Here is an 8,832-nt window from a genome sequence, read left to right on the forward strand (position 1 = left end):
AAAGGGTTTTCACACTAGAGCAGGAGCTCCTCTTAAAAGACTACCTGATGCAGACAGCTGATTTATATTATGGGTTGAGCCCAAAGGAGGTAGATAGGCTATGTATTAAGCTACAGTAGGCTGCTATGTACATTTGTTGTGTATTAAACAAATCATATCATTTAGGTCCGGAAGTTTGCCTATGATTTGGCAAAGACCTACAATTGCAGTTACCCCGAAACCTGGGCAGAGAACGGGATGGCTGGAGCCGACTGGTTTGTGTGCTTGGAAAGCTTCTCCAGGCCAAAGGAGGTCTGGCTCCAGTGCTGGTCCTGTAAAGCCTGGGCACACAAGGACTGCACAGATGGAAGGGATTTTTACACTTGCCACAACTGTGACTCAGACTAGGCCTACCGAGCCCCCCACCCCCCCTCTCTCTCTGTTGTTGAGAATGTTTGAGTTCATGTTTAATGAACATGTTTCATGTTTCTGAGGTGTTCTACCCATTAAATAAATTTCTTGTATTATAATTTGACGGTTTCACCTCTTTTTTGTCATGTAGTGTGAAAAAAAAGGTAATCATTCCTTAAAAACATTAAATGAATAGTCACAATAACATGACTGATAAATAATATTTTCCATTTTGAGTATATGATTGATTAATTATGTATATTTTAGACATGTTACAACCGTCCCTGACATGTGTTACAACCGTCCCTGTACACTGGGACGGTTGTAACAGTGGAGAGACTGTATTAAAATCAATTTTGCAACCTGTACATATTTCATAAAACCACTTAAATACATTGTTTCAGAAGTTGACAGATTCAGATACGTTCTAAATATAACCTGTTCGAACTTTAGTTGCTACTGCCAGAAGTTTAATAGAGGTAACACACCATAGGCCTATTCGAGAGCGGAAAGTAATTTGATATGAAATGTTTATATATATTCCAAATAAATAAATGAACGAATAAATACATTGTCAACACTGTTACGGTTAGCCTACTAGACACATAGTTTAATCTCCTTATACATTAAGCTTTTAAATATAGCCTATATATATATATATTTAAAAAGTGCATTAAATACGTATGATAATGCAATGCTTGTAGACGTCATGAATATGCCTAAACTTTCCACCAGAGGTCTCTGTCGCATAACTGATTTTCTTTGGCTTCCTAACGGTCTCGAACACTTTAGACCTCTTCATTTGCTTTTTGCATTGGTGTGTTAGGAGTCTCAGGTGGTGTTGCATTTACAGCAAAGACGACACGATGACCTTTACTGAAAAGCTTCTGTTAATTGGAGAGTCTGACAATAAATTAATGTGAGGGAGGAGAACTGGGGTCATAACCTGTGACTACCTCATTGAAAGAAAATTGTGGAACAGATGTGACCGTTGATGCCAAGATAAAGATCACAGTGAGATCTGGGTCTATTCGCACAATATATAGGCCTATTTGCTGTCTGCTTTCACAATGGCCTCAGGAAATAATGTACAAGCTAAAGATTTCAGATTATGTTAAATGTTTCTATTACAAAGGGGCTTGACCAGGTGTATAAGCAATACCCTTTACAGACTACACTAAAATATAGAGTTAAATAGCTGTGTGAATGAGAAAGACAGTATGAACCCCATTAAAAACACTGACATCCAGTTCGTTTTGCTTATAACTAGTTTCCTGAAAGATGTTTGGTCTTTTTGTTCATTTATGTTTGATTAACTAAAACAGACAAACACATCTTTATCATTTTCTGACTGAATCCAAACCATCTGTCCTGCTGTTGATAGTGTGATGTGATGCATTTCGGTTGAGATGATGGGAAGAACAAGGAGTGAAATAGGGAAATTCTAATCAGTGTAGCTTCGTCAGCATAGTCCTTATCTGGTGTTTCTGTTTACTGAAGCCCTCTGCCATTATTTTCAACCCTCAGTTGAGATTTGCTAGCGTGTGTGCTTGTTCCGTTGTATCAAGTGTTAAGAGTTTTATTTTGAAACCTATAGCTTTTGTTTAGAGAGTCTTAAGCGACCGTTGGGGATAGATATCTCACTAAAACAACTTTGAAAGCCTATCTCTCTCTTACACAAGCACACACATGCATTGGTACACTGTGTTCCCGAGAAAGACACGTCTAGCTCTTTTAGAATGTTCTGTCCTGCCTCAGCACTATTTCCCTGCTACGTGTGCTGCGTGGCACATGTAACATCATGACATTTAATACATCTAAGAAAGATCAGTTACATTTGCAACAGTTGTACACAATACATACAGTGTATTTTGCAAGTGGATAATAATAGTTTGAACATAACATCACCCCCCCCCCCCACACACACACACTATTATTAGCGTTAGTTGTAGTACACCCAACCCAAACAAAAATGTAAAAATATAATACTCCTTGTACTAGCCTACTACTACTGATTATTATTATACTATTATTATTTCTATTGTAATTAAGATGTCTTTATGCATTCATACTGTGTTTGTTTATTAACTAAGTGTGTAATTGCAATATTTTAGACCAAGTAATGATGCTTTCTTTTTTCTAATCACAACTCTGTGTTTAGATTTCTTACTGATAATATTTCAGGAATCATGTAGTGTGTTTCCTATCCACTTTTTAGTATCAGAACTAGCGATTCGTTAATGAATCCCTAATCAGTGAAGCATGCAAAAAGGTTTTGAATTATTTGGTTTGAGCTGATTTTTTCCACAGTTCACTCAAACACTGAATCGTTTGCAGAGGTTTTTTCACACACTTACATGTAATTTATAAGACGGAAAACAAAAATATTACTAATTGACATTTACATGTAATCCATTTATTATGTCAGCTCTTTATTGTGCGCATGCGGAGTGGCTTGAATGAGCAAGTCTTCTGGTAAATACAATATATACTGTATAGCTACATATGTCAAAGAATAGTATCAAAATATTAGGACATTTAAAAAAATTGTAAGTACTGCATGAAAGGCTACAAATGCTGATTCTGACTGGACATGGAACCATTTTGGTTATGATGGTGTTTGTGAAACCTTTATTGTCACTGATATAGTGTAACGTAAGACTAAAAGTATTTCAACATTTGAACAGAGAGGCGCTACTACTGTCCATACTGAAATGTCAGCTGTAAAAATCCTGATAAACCAATCACAAGACTTAATTAACATCTTTTTTATTAAAATGCATTGTAAGTCAGATGCAGTTCTTGTGTAACTTTGTGTTGTTGATGTGTGCTCATACAGATACAGGATGAGTCATGAGGATGAGTTGGTCAGCACACCAGGCCAAAGGATCAGCCACTGCAAGAGCTGGTGGTGGAGAGCAAGGAAATAACAGGCGATAACCTTCTGTCCTGTGCTAATGTGAATGACGTGAGATAGTTTGTGTAAAGTCACACTTATTCACATGACCTAACCTCTGAGTGTGCTGTGGGGAAGGAGTGGGAAACCTCCTGTGAGAAATCACCAGCTGAAGAGTTTCTGAAAGAGAGCGTCACATTTGTATGTCGCAGATATGCACAAATCAGACATCCAGGTAACACAATCTATAAACAAACTAGAGTTTCACTCGCTGACTAGACTGAATGTGATATTTTTTTATTTAGCAAGTGCATTGCATCAATTGTTTACCTTTTTAAAATATTTTTTAATAATTAATTTTCCAATTAATATAAGAGAAAGCATGTACCTACTTGAATAAAAACTCCTACCTAATTTTGGTAATAATATATATATAAAAAAATGAATCCAACCATTTTCTGGATCATTTGACCTACATTAAGGTTTTATTTACTTATAGATAGATAAAAAAATTAAGGCTAGAAATTATTTCCAAATAAAAATATTCATCATGGCATTTCTAGGATCATCTAGAATCTGTCACGGTTGGTAAAACCGTCATCTCTGTTAATCAATATGTGGGTGGAGTTTTGTGTGTCTCTCGTCAGCACTGATCGTTTCATGTGGGCGTCTCCGTTAGTTGTTCATCAGCCACAGCTGCCACTCATTACCTGCTCCCTATATATTGCCCTGTCTTTCGTCTTGTGTTTGTCAGATCGTTGTTTGAAGCTCCCTGTGGTATGCCTGGTTTCTCGTTCCCGTTTCTTCCTGTCTCATCTCCTCACTGGATCGTCACCCCTCTGGATCCCCATCTACTCCACTCCACATCGGATCGCTCATCTCAGTTCCTGCGTCGCGCTCTCCTGCTGCCTCATCTCACCACTACTTCCTGGACACCTGTGCCATCATCTCTCTTCATTCCGTTTGTTCCTGCTGTTTACCACTGTTCACCTGTGTCCCTCTCGTTAAACATACTATTATTACTTGCAATTGCTACCTTACCCTCCTTACCATTACAGAACTATCTGACCAAAACATGGAAGCAGCAAGTTCAACCTCATTCTCTGAATTCATCCACCACAGCGTCACTTGTATGGATCAACAGCAGGAGAGCATCGTTAACACTGGACACGCAGTTCAAGCGCTGGTGACGCAGGTGTCCGAGCTCACCCAGCAGATCCAACATGAACATTTTCTACTCTCTTGCCCGGTTAAAGGAGCTAGCCCTGTGGTAAACTTTGGGCTACTATGAGGTGGGATCTCTGCCAGGAAGTCCTCATCATCCAATCTCCTTCCGGTGAGACTGAGATGGGCCAACAACACGCACTCCTGTCAAGCCCTTCTGGATTCCGGAGCTGAGGGGAATTTCATAGTCACCAATCTAGCACGATAGTTGAAACTCCCCATCACTTCTCTCTCGCACCAGATCTCCATCAGAGCACTCAACGGCAAAGAACTCCCCAACATCACCCTCACCACTGGACCCATAACTCTCCTCACCTCCAGAAATCACACTGAAACCATTCCCTTCCTCCTCCTGGACTCCCCCATGGCACCCATTGTCCTAGGTCACCCTTGGCTGGTTAAGCACAATCCACGAGTGGATTGGGGTTCAAACTCCATCACCACATGGAGCAAACATTGTCATGAGTCCTTCAAAGTAATGCAAAAACAAAAGTGCTGCATGGGGTATAAAGTCTCGGTGCTCTTTGGTTGTGGGATAGTAAATCTCTGAAGACAAGAACTCCAAGGCACTCGAATATCTCAGTGAAAAAATTTGCCTTTATTACATTCTTGGCTTGCTTTTTTTTTAAAATGGTGAGAGGTCATGAGTCCTGTCTGGTGTCTGCTTGTTTTTGTTTTTCAGGAGAAGGCAGCGGGCGGTTTTGTCAAACGTGCCCTCAGAGTATCTGGACCTGAAGGAAGTGTTCAGTAAGTCCCGCGCTGCTTCTCTTCCTCCGCATCGTCCCTATGACTGTGCCATAAAGTTAGTCCCCAGTAAGTCCTCAACTAAAGGCAAACTTTACTCCCATTCTATTCCTAAGAGGGAGGCCATGGAGAAATATATTTCTGATTCTCTAGCAACGGGGTTCATCCACCCTTCCTCTTCTCCAGTGGAGGCGGGATTCTTTTTTGTTGGTAAGAAGGATGGTTCTCTGCAACCTTGTATTGATTACAGAAAGCTGAACAACATCACGGTGAAGAATACTTATCCGTTGCCGTTGATGTCTTCAGCCTTCAAGAGGTTACAAGGAGCATCCATCTTCACAAAATGGGATTTACGTAACGGTTATCATTTGGTCCGCAGCAGGAAGGGGGATGAATGGAAAACCGCTTTTAACACCCCCAGAGGGCACTTTGAATATTTGGTTATGCCGTTCAGGCTTTCCAACTCTCCAGCAGTTTTTCAAGCCCTCGTTAATGATGTGTTGAGACTTGGTAGATCAGTTCATATGTTTACCTGGATGACATATTGATTTTTTCTTCATCTCTCCAGCAACACGTGCAACACATCAGGCGAGTACTCCAGAGGTTGCTAGAGAATGGGCTTTTTGTCAAGGCAGAGAAATGCGTTTCTCATGCACAGGTTTCTTTCCTAGGTTACATCATCTTGTCTTGACAAGGCTAAGGCTGTGATAGATTGGCCAAGTCCAGATTCCCATAAGGCCCTACAGCGGTTTCTGGGGTTCGCCAATTTCTATCGGTGTTTTATTCACAACTTTAGCCAACTAGTCGCGCCTCTGACCGCCTTGACCTCCCCCAGAACGACATTCAGGTGGTCCGATACAGCCGAAGCTTTGTTTACCAACCTCAAAAATTGCTTTGTTTCGACTCCCATCTTAGTCACCCCTGATCCCACATGTCAGTTCATGGTGGAGGTCGACGAGTCAGATGTGGGAGTAGGTGCAGTACTTTCCCAGCACCCTTCCCCAGACGACGAAAGGTGCACCCTTGCGCGTTTTTGTCCCATCATTTATCTCCCGCTGAACGTAACTATGACATTGGTAACCGAGAATTGTTGGCCGTCAAGTTAGCGTTGGAGGAGTGGCATCATTGGTTGGAAGGGTCAGGGGTAGGGATGAGAACCGTTTTGTTCTTTGAAAAGAACCGGAACTGTGAGCAATTTCTAAGTTTCGGTTCCGAAAACGGTTCTGGTGCAACACGTGACCAAGCGGTGTGAGCAGCCTTGCGCCGGTGTTCTGAATATTCGGCGTTTCCCGTAAAGCAGCGGTTCTCAATTGCAGTCCTCGCGCCCCGCTACTCTGCACATTTTGAATGTTTCTCTTAGCGCTTCAGACATTTGTTCTATTCGAACATAAGTGCCCTGCGAAGCTGACATCACAGGATATTTAGCCATGATTCCAGTTCGAAGCGAACATATCTATATGTTCCAATCAAAGTGCATTGAAGTGTGCAAGACGTGTATTTAAATTGTATTGATTTACACAGGTATATGATGTCACAGTTGTCCATGTTTAAAGACGCTGCACAGCACAAATCAGTGAATGCATGTTTCGATGTGAGGTAAACTTCAACAGATTTCCCCTGCTCAGGGAGTAGGGAGCAATGAACAATTGGAACACAGTTCATGCACGGAGTTCATTTCTAACGAGCTGATTATCTGAATCAGGTGTGTTAACAAAGAGAAACGTGCAAAATATGCAGAGCAGTCGGGCGCGAGGACTGGAATTGAGAACCGCTGCCGTAAAGGATGTCACAAACCGAATAACAGACACGCCTCCCTGCCTCTTTAATTACTGAGCACATTGATTCCAATGACGCGCGGCGCATCCACAGACTCATTGCGCTGTCGCGACTTTAATTGCCGAACACATTGTTTCCCACGACTGTATGTGCACTCGCGCCTTTGATAACTGTGCACATCGTTTTGTCTGACTGTACATCTAACAGCAGCGCGCTGCACCTGCCGCCACTTAATTGCATTATATTTGTCCCATATTGTCATTAATATACATACTGGCTTCAACTTGGACCACTAAATAAATAGACTGGTATTGTTATGCAAGTATGAGGGTTAGATTATTTAGTGTACAGGTAATTCCAAAAAATTTCTAAAAATACCCCACCCTACTTATGAAGATCTTTACACTGTAATATATGTTGCATTTTGACATTGCCAACCTTTAAATTATGTTGACAGTAAGTAATAAACAGTATTGAGCATTGAGTAGTTGAGTATTGTGCATTTTTCCTTACCACTATTTCTTAATAATTGTTTAATGATTTTAATGGAACCGGAATCAGAACCAGAACCGTTAGGTGGAACCGGAACCAGAATCAGAACGGGAAAATTTCTAACGATTCCCAACCCTAGCCAGGGGTACATTTTATTGTCTGGACCGACCATAAGAATCTAGAATTTATTAGAACTGCCAAAAGACTCAACTCCAGGCAGGCTCGGTGGGCACTTCTTTTAGAACGTTTTGACTTTTTTTTCTATCGTACCACCCAGGTTCCAAGAACATCAAACCCGATTCTTTGTCGCACATTATTGATCCATCTGAACACCCGGTGACTCCCAAGTGTATTTTTCCTGAGAAAATCTGAGTTTCCTGAGTTATCTCATCACTCGTATGGGAGGTCAAGTTGAAGGTCAAGACGGCCTTAGAAGGGGTAACGCCTCTGCCCGGGTGGCCACCGAATTGGTTGTTCATGACAGAGGGGTTGCGGTCCGACGTTATTCAATTTGGTCATTGCTCCAATGTCGCTTGTCATCCAGGAGTAAGCCGTACTAGGTGCTTAGTAAAGCAATGATTTTGGTGGCCAATTATGGCTCGCAACATTCACAATTTTGTTTTGGCCTGCTTGGTTTGTGCCAGTGGTAAGACGTCTAACCGACCTCCAGATGGGTTACTCCAACCAATCTCTGACAGGGGTTCCCAATTTGTGGGCAAATTTTGGCAAGAATTTTGTACATTTTAGGGAGCTACGGTTAGCCTATCTTCGGGTTATCATCCCCAGAGCAACAGTCAGTCCGAGCGTGCCAACCAATATTTGAAGAGAACGTTGCAACGTTTGGTCTCCAAAAATCCTTCATCCTGGAGCCAACAACTCTCGATGGTTGATTAGACACATAACTCATTACCAGTGTCATCCACGGGCCCCTCCCGAGTGCAGTATAGGTTACCAGCCACCAGTTTTTCCTAGTCTGGAATCTGAGATCGCGGTCCCCTCCGCTCACGCTTTTGTCCAGAGGTGCCACCGCACATGGACCAGAGCCTGTGAGACTCTGCTCCAGGTGAGGGCGCACACTAAGGCTAAGGCCGATCGCCACCGGTCAAAGCGTATACGTTGTGGGTCAAAGAGTGTGGCTTTCTACTAATAACATTCCGCTTTGCTCCGTTTCCAACAAGTTCCTAAATTTATTGGTCCGTTCCCTGTCACCAAAATGATTAGTCCGGTGACAGTCCGCCTCAAACTTCCTCCGGCGTACAGGAGGATTCAACCCTGCCTTCCATGTTTCCAAAATTAAACCCGTGTTTTAC

The sequence above is a fragment of the Carassius carassius genome, chromosome 8, assembly GCF_963082965.1.
Source record: "Carassius carassius chromosome 8, fCarCar2.1, whole genome shotgun sequence".
In the NCBI taxonomy this organism is placed as follows: Eukaryota; Metazoa; Chordata; class Actinopteri; order Cypriniformes; family Cyprinidae; genus Carassius; species Carassius carassius.